This window comes from Pan paniscus, chromosome X (genome assembly GCF_029289425.2).
Source record: "Pan paniscus chromosome X, NHGRI_mPanPan1-v2.0_pri, whole genome shotgun sequence".
NCBI lineage: Eukaryota > Metazoa > Chordata > Mammalia > Primates > Hominidae > Pan > Pan paniscus.
The window spans coordinates 15,150,816-15,164,438 of NC_073272.2; the positions used below are offsets into that span (position 1 = coordinate 15,150,816).

The following is a 13,623-nucleotide window of genomic DNA, read 5'->3' on the forward strand; positions in this document are numbered from 1 at the left end:
ACTGTAACAGAGTGGAGTCCTGAAAAAGTACTCTCCAAAATTTGACAGACTTGTTTCTATGCCTTGACGTGTTACTAAGTCTACATATGAGTAACTCTCTACCTCTGTGAACTTCAGAATGCTATTCTTAAAAACTAGAGGAGGGAGTTGGTCCAGAATATTCCTTTTGTCTCAAAGTATTTCATGATAAGATACAGCACTGCATATGCTTGTTACTATGCCCTGCTGGAAGAATCAAGCCTCTGAGAATCCCTGCAATAAATAAATTTGCTTAACTTTTTAGCTCAGCATTATAAGAATTTATATGACTAATGAAGTCCTTTTATTCTTTAGTGGAACAGTCCTAACATTCCCACCCTGATTGTTTCTCAAACACACTTGGGGAAGCACTAAACTAGAGTGTCTGCAAGCTCCCTTCCAGACCTAATTTAATTCTAGGCTCAGTCCCCACTTTGTGGACTAATGGCAATGAACCCCATCATGGCCAATTGCTAGAGAGTCTGAGAATTTTTTAAATGCAGTGCAATTTTTTCCAGCCTCCAACATTCATAGGGACACAAAAGACCTCCCTCTCCCTATTCTTCATCCTCCAAGTACACAGAAAGTATCTATAATCACCAGAGAGAGTCCAGGGCCCTTAGTCATGTAAATCTACATTCTTTAAGTGTGTTCTTGTTTGTGGTCCCTTGGTAGATGTAGATTAAAGCTCAGCCCTGAGTAATTTGAGTATATATGGAGTAATGATACTTTGCCTTGTCTGTCTCTTGCCTTTTGACATCAATACAAATTATACCTTTAAAAAATCTACCCAAACACCATAATCTCCACCTTTAACTTCCCAACAACTCTCTCACAGATTTTGTCAAGACTTTGCTGGCAAATCTGTTTTAAATCCCAATTGCTCCCATTTTTGCTCACTCCCACTTTTTTTTATTCTCTCGTATACCCAGAGAACAACTGTCAGCTACCACCCATATAACAGTGGTTTCCATATTCAAAGTTTAATTCTCCCTTAGCATTCTGTTCTTCATTTCATTTACCATTTCTTCTAGAATTCCACCATCCTAACTTCTAATGGCTTTGATTGCTTTTCTCTGGATTTTCTCCAAGTTCTACATCTCTCCCTTGAACTAAAGTTCCCAATTTGAACACAGCGCTTCCATGGAGATATGACTAATAATGCATTGGCTCTTAAATCTGGCTGAACATCAGAATATTTTTTGAAACTATGGATTACTGAGCCCACACAGCCATGTACAAAACATTAAATTGTTATTTTTGATTCCTATACTTGTTAAACAACAGGATCCAATTAAGCTAAAGAAGAGCTTTAACCTATTTTCTCACCACTTCTGTGATCATGAACAACCAGCCACAGTGGGTCTCCCTCCAGTATTAACTTCCTTGGGTTGATAAAGCTTTCAGGAAAGAGAGTTATCATATCACAAATACCACAATGATTTTTATCTGAATGGCTTCCTTCCAAAATTCCAGATCCATCTAAACTTTTACTTGGAAGGTCCTTCCTGACCCATGCAACTCAACAAAAAACTCTCACAGTTTTTATATGCTTTGTTGGGGATTAACCCATCTTGCATTGCATTGCTAGCTTAGTATGTCTAGCATGGGCATGCCTGCTGAAGTTTGGAACTTCCCATCAAGGAAACAGGAAAATGCCATTGGCAATGAGCTGAAGACTGATTTACTCTACCAGGTATGACTTTAATGACTAACTGCTTGTACACCCTTTAGAAGCTTTTAGATTGTAGAGCCCCTTACTCTTGTATTTGTCTTCTGACCCCAGTGCTGGGGATAAATCTGTTTCAGTTAAAATTAACATTTCATACAAGTCCTCACTATATTCCTCTGCATACATTTCCCACCAAATAGCAGCTAGAATGAAGGTCCCCTCAACTTTGAGGACAGAACATTTATAACCTCCCTATCACCACCACAAGATGTAGCATATACTAGCTATTTTTAAAAAAAAATTTTCCCAACAAGATTGCATGCATTCTGAGAGGAAGTGTTATGTCTTAAAATTTTTGCATTTCTTATAGGGGACTGTACCTAGTAAATAGTCTTCAGTAAATACACCATCAGAATGCAAAAATCAAAGTAACTTAGGGAATAAGCATTCTAACCTCTCATTTTATAGATGAAGAAACAGGTTCAGAGAATTGAAAAGATTTGCCCAGATAAAAGTACGTAGTCAAAATTAGATCTCAAACTACTCTATTCCCCGGGCTGTTTTTGTTTACTCCATGTATCCTCTGTTAATTGACCAGATTGATTGATTGACTTCCTAGCTCTGTCACCAGGAAGTCAAAGTAAAACTCCACCACTGAACTCTTGAAAGGCGTGTCTTCTGAAGGGTGGGATTTCCCATCAAAGAAACAGGAAAATGCCATTGGCAACGAGCTGAAGACTGACTTTGATTTACCCTACCAAGCAGGATTTTAATGACTACTTGTACAAACATGTAGGTATATCAATATTGGGTAGATTCATAGTGTTAGGATAAATTAGGTAATTGAGTAGAAAATACAGGCACAAGCTAGACTAGGTCCAAACACCTGGCCTCATATCAGTTGAAACCATCATATCAAGAATAAACAGTAGAAAGACATGATCACTTTCATTGACTTCAGCTGGAAACATTTACAATCCAATTTCAATTTAGCAAGATTTCATCAGAAGATATCTCCCACAAATTGAGGTCCATCTTACTGTTATTATTTGAAATCTTTGTGTATATGTGTAGTTTGGAACATCTGTTAATTGCTGCTACTGCGGTTTCTATCACTGTTTGATGCTGGGACTCTTAAGCTCCACCCACGTTTTCACCCAGCTGAGTTGCCTTCTTATCACCCCTTTCTGGTGAGTAAGATCATCTAGATAGATTCTCCAAAAGAAATACCCAGTGAGGGAGGGGCAACCAGCAGAGCCACAAACCAGTCCTCATGAACCCAGGACCTGAGCATAAAAGGCTCTTTGATACACATGTAAAGGAATTTGGAGGTGGGATAGACAGCAACTGAATCTTTAACTTGTAGAATATATTCTTTAGAAATGGCTCCCTGAACCATGCTAAACCCCATAAGTTGCCCAGACACTGAAAACCCAAAATAAAAGCTTCCCCTGTTAGTTAAGGTCAGGGAAGCAGAGGCGTTTCTCAGAAAAAAATGTAGCTTCTTTGGCATTATGAGCCTGAAAAAAACTCTTCAAGCCCAACTGCGAATGAGTCAGCAGAGTTTTCTAGAACAGCCAAGGAGAGAATGCTTTCCTTAGGAGACTATTTATTTGGTTGCTACATAATACTGTAGATTAATTAGGAGTAAGAATGAGTGAAACTATTTGGAAAAAGTGATAGCAGCTTGAAAGCTTCACCCACCCCTGACCTAATGGAGGAGGAAACATTACAGTTCTGGGTAGTTCATTATTTTGAGGGGGTGGAAGAAAGTGATATCAACCAAAGTATTCTTATAAAATCTTTGAGTATTGACCCAGATATCACCCTTATAAAGTCAAGATTATAGAACAAATGAATTGTTTCAACATTTAAATAAACCCTTGATATTTAAGGGTATCAAATATGCCCAATGTGACTCCCAATATGTTAATAAAAAAAAAAAAGATCGAGAGAAAAATCTAGCCAAAATAGAAATTAATATGGCTTAGAAACATCTTTCCTCATTTTCTAAATGTTTCCATATCTGGCAAAATGACCAAAGTGGAGGGTGAATGCTTTCAGCATGCTCAAAATTCAAACTCCAAGTTTAAGTGATTACTTAAGAGGCTTTAGTCTCTGAAATCCACCTGTCCTCACATGACATCATTAAATGTTTGCTGCTTAGGCTATTTCTTCTCTCTTCTTGGCCATCAATTGCTCCAGCTAAACTGGATCATTCCTATCAGCATACATACACCAGCATGTATTTATCACCAGGTTAAAACAAATATCAACTCATGGTTAACTTCATTTCATTCATACCCTTACCTCTGAACTATTTTGGTTTTTTGCTTGCTTGTTTGTTTTTGTTTTGTTTTGTTTTGAGACAGGATCTTGCTTTGTTGCCCAGGCTGGAATGCAGTGGCATGAACGTGGCTAACTGCAGCCTCAGCCTCCCAGGTTCAAGCGATCCTCCTGCCTCAGCCACCCAAGTAGCTGGGACCACAGGCATGCACCACCATACCTGGCTAATTTTTGTATTTTTTGTAGAGACAGGGTTTCACCATGTTGCCCAGGCTGATCTCCAACTCCTGGGCTCAAGCGATCCCCCTGCCTCAGCCTCCCAAAGTGCTGGGATTACAGGCATGAGCCACTGTGCCCAGCCCCTCTGAGTTATTTTGAATTACTTTCCAGACATTGGATTGTTCTATTCATAAATAGTTAAGAATTTATCTCTAAAAATAAAGAAGATTTTTGAAAACGTAACCATAACACAATTATCCCACTTAAAAATATTGGCAGCTTTAGTTTAACAATGTTCGTAAAGAAATTCTATTACTTACGGAGAACTAGAAAAAGTACTAGAAGCTGACCAGAGACAAAACAAAGAGCACTGGTTCTTTTCTTTGGGCATCTGCTGAAAGAACATCACATGCCCACCTAAATAGGGTCCGCCTCTCTGTATTCTATCATTAGGAGCAGCAGGACATCTGGGGATGAGAAGATGGAGAGATCATCCTTATATAATGTTGCAGTCTGGAAGCATCACTCTCAAAAAGGTAAGTTTTTAGGTTATTTTTAGTTTGGTTTACAATTAAAAAAAATCCTTCATTGAACTCTGACTGCAGATTCTAGAAAATAGAATATTGCGGGCAAGACTGGCTTCAGAAGTTTTATGGCTTAATAGAAAAAGAAGGTGGGCAGACCTGGTGAAAATCTTTGCAGGGTCATGCATGCCTCCCACGCCAAGTATTTGCCACTCTTATTATTATTATTTTTTTCCAGACAGGGTCCCGCTCTGTTGCCCAGGCTGGAGTGCAGTGGTGCGATCTCCGCTCACTGTAACCTCCACCTCCCAGGCCCAAGTGATCCTCCTAACTCAGCTTCCTGAGTAGCTGTGACCACAGGCATGTGCCATCATGCCCGGCTAATTTTTTGTATTTTTTGGTAAAGATGGGGTTTTGCCACATTCCCTAGGCTGGTCTCAAACTCCTAAGCTCAGGCAATCCACCCGCCTCAGCCTCCCGAAGTGCTGGGATTACAGGCATGAGCCACCATGCTCGGCCACTCTCTTTTTTTTTTAAACCAAAGAAATCAATCTTAAATCAATTTTGCACTTGATTTATGCACATCAAGTTTGTTTGCTTCTTAAAGAGTATATGATTAGCTGTACAAGAGACTATAGGTTAAGAAAATCCTTAGTCTTGAGAAAAGCACTGAAGAGGAAGAAGAAGACACCAGGCCCCAAGACATCCACCAAAAATAGATCCAACTTACATTGTCTGGCAGGGCAAACAATCCCATCACAGTCACATGCCAGCCCCTATATTCTGGCTGGTCCCCAGAATTTAGTCAAGATCAAAGTAAAATTTTTTGGTTTCTGGGGTGAGCCTTCATCCAGGTCAAAATATTCTGGAAGAAGGCTTGCCTGGCACCTGGAATTCCACACCCTTGAGCTCTCCTTTTCACGGAACAGCATTCGTCAGATTTACTGACAGCATAGCAGTGGCATAATTAACGAATAATCCAGTTTTCAGCTTCCCTGGCCTCCACCTGCTAGATACCAGGAGCACCTCCACTCCCACAGAAGTTGTGTCAACCAAAATGTCTCCAGATATTGCCAGATGTCCCCAGGAGGGCAAAATCAACCCTGGTTGACCACCACTGCAATAGTATTATTTGTATATGAAACATAAAGATTGCTAAGGGATATAAAGTAGACTATTTTAGATATCCAGTCTTAAAGGAAACCACTACTATCATCATTGGCCAAAAAAAGAAAAAAAAAGAACAGTGCTAATAATTAGACATAAAATAATAAATGAAAATTATCATTGCTTTGAAATATTCCCTGGAGGAAATGAAACATCTGTGTAAATTTTATCCTTTCACGTGTGAAGATGACTGGGATAGCAGGTGTGGTAAAAGACATTGTTCCAAAGCCTGTTCTGTGGTTTGCTGATGAGAATATTCCCTGGCTTGGGCTACAGCTGCCATGTGCAGTCTCTCTATTGACAGTCTTTCTCAACCACTCCCGAAAATCCCCACATTGTTTGAACTCAAGTTTTGTAATTACAGAGATGTGGTTCTCAGAGCCAAAAATGAAGCTGCCTGGCTGGAGCAGCAGGATATAGAATAGGCCCTTGGGACTGGGAGATTATAACTTTTGTGGTTTCAAGTACTCATAAATGTGGTGGAGAGGGGTTTTGGAGTTGATCCACAACTCGTCAGAGGCCCTGCTATTTTTTCTACCCACAGCCATTGTAGAGAATCCAAGCCGAGTTTAAGAGTGCTGTGCAAATACACTGCTGCTACTGCTGTTTCTATTACTGTTTGATGCTGGGACTCTTATGCTCCAACCACGTTTTCACCCAGCTGAGTCGCCTTCGTATCACGCCTTTCCAGTGAGTAAGATCATCTAGATAGATTCTCCAAAAGAAATAACCCAGTAAGGGAGGGGCAACCAGCATGACCACAATGCTAGTTGTTGTGTGCGAATGGTAAACAGAATGAAATTATGAATGTGTGTGCAGGTCATTATATGCATGCAGACACATACATATGCATATGTAGTATAAATTAATCTCCATAAATGCCTAAGGTGATGGCAGTGATGAGGGGCAGTTAAAAATGTTAAGCACAAATTGGAGCTGAGACACTGATCAGAGAAAAATTATCTGTAATACTGAGAAAGAGCCATCTGTCATGGCTGGAGGCTCAAGCAGAGAAGGGATAAGTGGAGAGGCCCCAGGAACAGATGGAGAGGCTTGAACCCCCACACAGAGCAGAGCGTCCAACAGCTGGGACTGATTAATCCAGACGGCCGACTATTACGTCATGTGTTGGATTACAACCAAATGAGTGGCTAAAAGCTCCTAGCAAGTTCAGGCCAACACGAAGTCGCTTCACAGATGGCGTCCACCTTGGAATTCCGTGAGGGATGAAGACACTGCTCAGTCCAGCCTCATTGTCCTCTGTGGAAAGAGCAAGAGGAATGAGGATAGGCCTTTCCCACCCCTTTATTCTTCTTTATTCTCAGGGTAAATGGAAGTAGAGAAGGAGAGTAAGTGAGATTTTAAAGAAGCTTGTTGACCTGTGTCTTTGTTCTCTCCTTGCTCTCTAAATTACGTGATAGAGGGAATAATACGGAACTTTAATGTATGAAGTTCAGTCCAGTAAATTGATCCCATAGCCCAGCATGTGATAAACAGTTTCTGAATATTAACTTGATCTACTCGTGCTTCTTAGTAATCCCACAAACACTTTAAACAACATTTCAGAAGCACAGGTAATCCCACAAGCATTTCAGCAACATTTCAACTCAACACCTATCCCCTCTCCAATGTTCCCTTCAAGTCAGAAACCTAACTTTGGGTACCCAACTCTACCGTCAATCAGTCACTGGGGCCTTATGGAATCAATGGAGTCTTGTAGATTCCATCTCCTTAGCATTGCTTGAAACGATCTTGACTTCTCTATTCTCATTGCTGTTGCCTTAATTCTGACCTTCAGTAAGTCCTGCCTGGACCGTTACAATAGTTTCTTCTAAGCTATCTTCTGGTTTCTTTGCTCCAGTGCATTCTTTTCTTTTCTTTTCTTTTCTTTTCTGCTGACACCCGGCACTTTATTAGTGGGGAAACTCGCCTTGGTCTGGCAGAGACTGCGATGGACAGGACCGGCGCCCATCTCGAGGGGGTATTTCTGGAAGATCAGGTGTTCCTCCCTTGTAGGTTTAGAGGAAACACCCTCATAGATGAAAACCCCCCAGAGAGCAGCACTGCAACTGCCAAGCAGCCGGGGTAGGAGGGGCGCCCTAGGCACAGCTGGGCCCTTGAGACAGCAGGGCTTCGATGTCAGGCTCGATGTCAATGGTCTCGAAGCGGCGGCTGTACCTACGTAGGGGCACACCGTCAGGGCCCACCAGGAACTTCTCAAAGTTCCAGGCAACATCGTTGCGACACACCGGAGACCAGGTGATGAGCTTGGGGTCGGTCATAAGCGCAGTGGCGTCGTCGCTGGGGGCTGGCAGGGCCTCCCGCAGGAAGGCAAAGAGAGTGTGCGCCCCCACACCGTTCACCTCGCCCTTCTCGAAGAGCATGAAGTTGGGCTCGAACCCACCACCAGGTCGGACGTACTTGAGGGAATTCAGAATCTCTTCGTTCTTGGCGTTCTCCTGATGCCCAAACTGGTTGCACGGGAAGCCAAGCACCACCAGGCCCCGGGGTCCGAGGTGCCGCTGCAGCTCGTTCATCTGGGTGTAGTCCCGGACTGTGGTGCCTCAGAGGGACGCCACATTCTCTATAAGTAGTACCTTGACCCGCAGGGAGCCCAGGCTCACAGGCTCCCCGACGGCCAGCGGGCGCGCCGAGAAGGCATACACCGACTGGGCCGCCGCCGCCGCTGGCCGAGCAGCATACATGGCGCAACTGTCCAAGAAGCCAGCGGAGGGCCCCGAACAAGCACTGTCTCCAGTGCATTCTTTTCACAGGGTCGGAGCCATGGGAAAACTTCCTCTTTGCCCTCTGAAGGTTCTCTGAAAATCACTGACAAGAGACAGATTAGATTAATAGGAGAAAACGCATACAAATTTATTTGAGATCATAGTTTTACGTGACAGGGGAACCTTTAGATTGAAGACCCAAAGATACAGAGCAAACTGGCCATTTTTATGCTTAGGTTCAACAAAGTGTGGACAGCTGTGCAGAAATATGATTGGACAAAAATGTTGTGATCTAAAGCTAATGGACTGAATGTGGAAACCCAACAAGGCCTGTCTGTCTAGATTCTTCTTGGCCTCTCTGAGCAGCATTCCTTCCTTCTGGGTATGGGGCAGGACCCTCTCCGGAATGGGGGTCTTAGGACCTACAGCCAAACTAGTTAGGTCAGATAATTTCTGTATGGCCAGTATTTACACAGAAAGGTGGGAGGGAAAGTTAGAGTAATGTTTTTAGGTTTTATGGCTGGCTTTGGGGAACAAGGTTTCTGGTTTCTAGAACCTGCCTTGGGGAAGGATTCTAGCTTCTATTGCTCCTCTGGGGAGAATGGGACTGAGACAGGAGGGCAGGGGAAGGTCAGAGAACAACATTTGCTTCTAAACCTGTTTCTGGAGCTTTTTTGGGGGGGTATTGTTATCTGAGTCCCCACAATAGCCTCCAGAATAGCCTTCTTAAAACTGAAATCTGTTCTTGCGCCACTGCTCTCCAGCCTGGGCGACAGAGCGAGACTCCGTCTCAAAAAAAAAAAAAAAAAAAAACTGAAATCTTTTCATATTATTTTCCTGCTTACCACTCTTGTATGGCTGCCCATTCTCAAAGGTTTTTAGACATATTTTTGTCTTGACAGAATATAGATGAAATTCATCAGAGCAACACAATTCTGTATACGTAGTCAGATTTTCATGAAACTCTAATTTTTTTTTTCAGAGAAATAAAGTTCATCACAGTGAGTCAAGATGCCTCATTCCAAGCTATGGCGTAAATTTCATAGACTAAGAAATGTGCAAGTTTCCTTTTTGCTAAGTATGACACATCACCTCTCTCTCACAAAGGGATATATGTTGTTACTAATGTAAACTCATTAGTTTTGATCAATGTTTTGTGAACTCAAAAGTATCTGAGACAGCTCTCAATCAATTTAGAAAGTTTATTTTGTGAAGGTTAAGGACATGCCCGTGACACAGCCTCAGGAGGTCCAGATTACATGTGCACAAGGTGGTCAGGGTACAGCTTGCCTTTATACATTTTAGGGAGACATAATACATCAGTCAATACATGTAAGGTTTACATTGTTTCTATCTGGAAGGGTGGGGCAACTCGAAGCAGGAGTCGGGCAACTCGAAGCAGGAGTCGGGCTTCCAGGTCATAGGTAGATTTAAACATTTTCTGATTGGCAATTGGTTGAAAGAGTTATTATCAGTAGAAAGAATTGTTTGGGTTATGATAAGTGGTTGTGGAGGCCAAGGTTTTATCATGTAGATGAAGCCTCCAGGTAGCAGGCTTCAGAGAAAATAGACTGTAAATGTGTTTTTATTGGACTTAAGGTCTGTGTTGATATTAATGCTGGAGGGGTATAATGAGGCTTGTCCAACCCCCTCCTCCATCATGGCCTGAACTAGTTTTTCAGGTTAACTCTGGAATGCCCTTGGCCAAAAGGAGGGGTTCATTTAGATGGTTGAGGGGCTTTAGAATTTTATTTTTGGTTCACAGGATCATGGTTATATAAGATGTTAACATTAGGAGATGCTGGGTAAAAGGTATATGGGAACCTTCTGTACTGCCTTTGCAACTCTTCTATAAATCTAAAATAATTTCAAAATGTTACTATTAACTATACTCTTGAGGTTATTTATGTCTATTTTATCTGAATAATGGGAATATCATCTAATGGTGTGCTAATACCTCTTTCCCCAACTCCACATTCAGTGATGGCTAGTTGGTGGTTTCACATCAGACAATGTGGGAGTATTTACACCCTGGCAAGTGGTACGTGCAATAAACATTTATCAGCATACTGAGGCAGCCAGATGTGACTTTCTCTGCCTGAATATGAAAAGGTATCAATACATATGGGTTGCCAAAAGTGCAAGGGAGAAGAGAAGACAGCAACTGTGAAAACAAGCTCCCCTCTTTCTCTGTAAAGGCTGCAAATCTGCTTATGAGTATTTCAGAGTCACTGGGCAACCCAGGTCACAGGCATATGGCAGAGATCACTATGCTGTTCCGGGCCCCTAGGAAGGCAGGGTGTGGAGCCTATCATTTCAGATTCTGAAAACTTTGAGGGATGCGAGAAGAGACTATGGAAGCCAAACAGGAATCTTCTCATAATTTTAGCCATGATGAGTATATTGAGAAACATTCAAAATATTTAAAATTTGGCATCAGGAGTCAGGGCCTATCAGTTCTACATAGCAGCTACCAGCATAACATTTTCCATCATGGTTTTCTGTCTGTTAAAAGTCATGTTATTATGCTGTGCCAAAATCATTCAATTTAGTATATGAAGAAAAAAGGAATACTTCCGGGGACCACACACCCAACAGAGTGGGATGCTGAAAAGATTCACCATCCAGATCTTTCATGGTAGAGGTGATCAGCATTGAGGGTACAGTTTGATCTTTTTTTTTTTTTTTTTTTTTTTTCAGATAGAGTCTCGCTCTGTTCTCCAGGCTGGAGTGCAGTGGCATGATCTTGGCTCACTGAAACCTCTGCCTCCCAGGTTCAGGCGATTCTCCTGCTTCAGCCTCACGAGTAGCTGGGACTGCAGGCCCACCAAGCCTGGCTAGTTTTTGTATTATTAGTAGAGACGGGGTTTCACCATGTTGGCCAGGCTAGGCTCGAACTCCTGGCCTCAAGTGCTGGGATTACAGGTGTGAGCCACCCCACCCAGTCCTACAGTTTGATCATTTTTAAGGTGCAAACTCTATTCAACTTCCCATATACATGGGGTTTCACACTGGGAGGGTGAGGCAGGGGATCAGAGGTGGGGTTAAGTATTGAAATCAGCATATAAGGCAAGGATAGTTGATAATCAACACTACTCTCTAAAACTCCTTAAATCAGTGGTGCTACAGAGATAGTACACTGCTAGAGGCAATTTAGAATATTTTATTGTGTGTTTTTGGTTAGCATAGCCAAGGGAGGGGGTACCTTAGATATTCATGAGCCACAGCTGGGGATTTTAAGCAACCGTCATTGGTCATAAAGTCCAGAGAAAAGAAGGATCCTCTCCGGTCCTTCAGCACTTCTGAATGCCCTGCTAGACCTGCATTGTGTGTGAAAACCTGCTCAAGATTATCTGAGGATAGATGCTCACAGCATTTTACAAATAAACACAAAAGTATTTTTAGCAATTTTAATAAACCCTGAATTTTTCTGGAAAGCAACTACTGTATGAATCAAAAGTTTGTATTTTGCTCTGTATGGAACTTTTAGCACAAATCGTTCATTGTTGTGGAAAATCCTGACACCACCAGTTCTCAATATAACACACCTGAATCTACTGGCATTTGTAACTATTGCATTCTTAGTTTTCCTACAACTATTTATTATTAAAGGGGAGCACTGTTCTGATAAGGTTGGAAACCACTGCCTTGAATTTCTGTAAATCACTGAAATCTATGCTGCTTGAAACCAATGTGTAGGGACCAAGGGAAAACTTCCCCTTTGCCCTCTGAAGGTTTGCTGAAAAATCAACTGACAAAAGGCAGATTAATAGGACAAAAGGCATACAATTTATTAACGTGCATGAGAGTCCTACAAAATAGGAGATCTCAAAGAAATGGCCAGATAATTAATTGATGCTTTTATACCATCTCGAGGTTACAGAATGAATGGGGACTTGGGAGATTGCAAAGCACGCTGTGTTGGCAAAACAGGTTATAGGAGAAGGAGGAGAGGAAGCCTGGCTGGCAAAGGTGGTCTTGTTAACACAGAAAAGACCTCACAGGTAGCAGCTCTCAGAGAGAATAGATGGTAAATGTTTCTTTCAGACCTTTAAAGGTGTCGGACTGTCAGTTCATCTTTCCTAGATCCGGACAAGGCAGAGCTAAGAGAAAGCCTGGCTGCATCAGTGCAGATTTTCTCTACAGATGCAACTCTCTCCCCACAAAAGACAGCTTTGCAGGGCTGCTTCTGTTTGCAGGCGCTCTGAACAGCCATCTCAAAATATGTCAAAGAAATATATTTAGGGGTGAAATATTTTGGTTTTCTTTAAAGTCAACAATGAAATTTGTTATTTTTTTCACTTTACATTCAGGTTGTTGTCGCCTTTCCCAGGGACACCAGAGGTCCTGGGTTTGCTTAAAGACAAGGCTTCTCAACCTCAGAACTAATTAACATTTGGGGAAAATGCACAGTGGATATTGCTAAACCCTCTACAGTGCACAGGACAGTACCAGCCCCCACCCCAACATGGGGTATATCCGTGGTCTCTACCCACTAGATTCGAGCAGCAACCTCCCCACAAGTTGTGACAACCAGTGTTAAAAGAAACTTTACACGAATTAAATTTAATAGAGTTTAACTGAGTAAAGAACAATTCTAAAATCAGGCAGCCCACAGAACCACAATAGGTTCAGACCTGAAGGTATGCCACATGGTTGGATAACATTTACAGACAGAAAAAGGAAAGTGACAGAAAACGGAAGTGAGGTACAGAAACTGCTGGATTGGTTTTATAGCACCGTGTTTGCCTTATTTGAACAGGGTTTGAACAGTTGACTGCCCGTGATTGGCTGAAACTCTGTGATTGGTACAAGGGTAAGTTAGTCTGTTTACATACCAAGTTAGGTTACAGTTCAGTATGTACGGAGAAATCTTTAGGCCAAACTTGAAATATATAAGGAGGCAGATTTAGGCCAAACTTAATTTTAACACCAGAAATGTCTCTAGACATTGCCAAATGTCCCCTGGGGGGCAAAATCACCCCTAGTTGAGAACCTCTGGTTTAAGGCA

The 13,623-nt window shown here is 42.0% G+C and overlaps 1 long non-coding RNA gene and 1 pseudogene across 1 annotated transcript in view; one reads left to right on the forward strand and one right to left on the reverse strand.

The window, feature by feature from the left end:
- Positions 1-974: 974 nt before the first annotated feature.
- LOC117977652 (uncharacterized) overlaps positions 975-13,623 on the forward strand; it is a 31,251-nt gene continuing 18,602 nt past the window's right edge. The window contains exons 1-3 of the long non-coding RNA XR_008622787.1: positions 975-2,482; positions 4,649-4,731; positions 6,431-6,576. This is a non-coding gene — a long non-coding RNA (uncharacterized LOC117977652). The remainder of the gene's footprint in view (positions 2,483-4,648; positions 4,732-6,430; positions 6,577-13,623) is intronic.
- LOC100987590 (glutathione peroxidase 1-like) lies at positions 7,723-9,498 on the reverse strand (annotated as a pseudogene).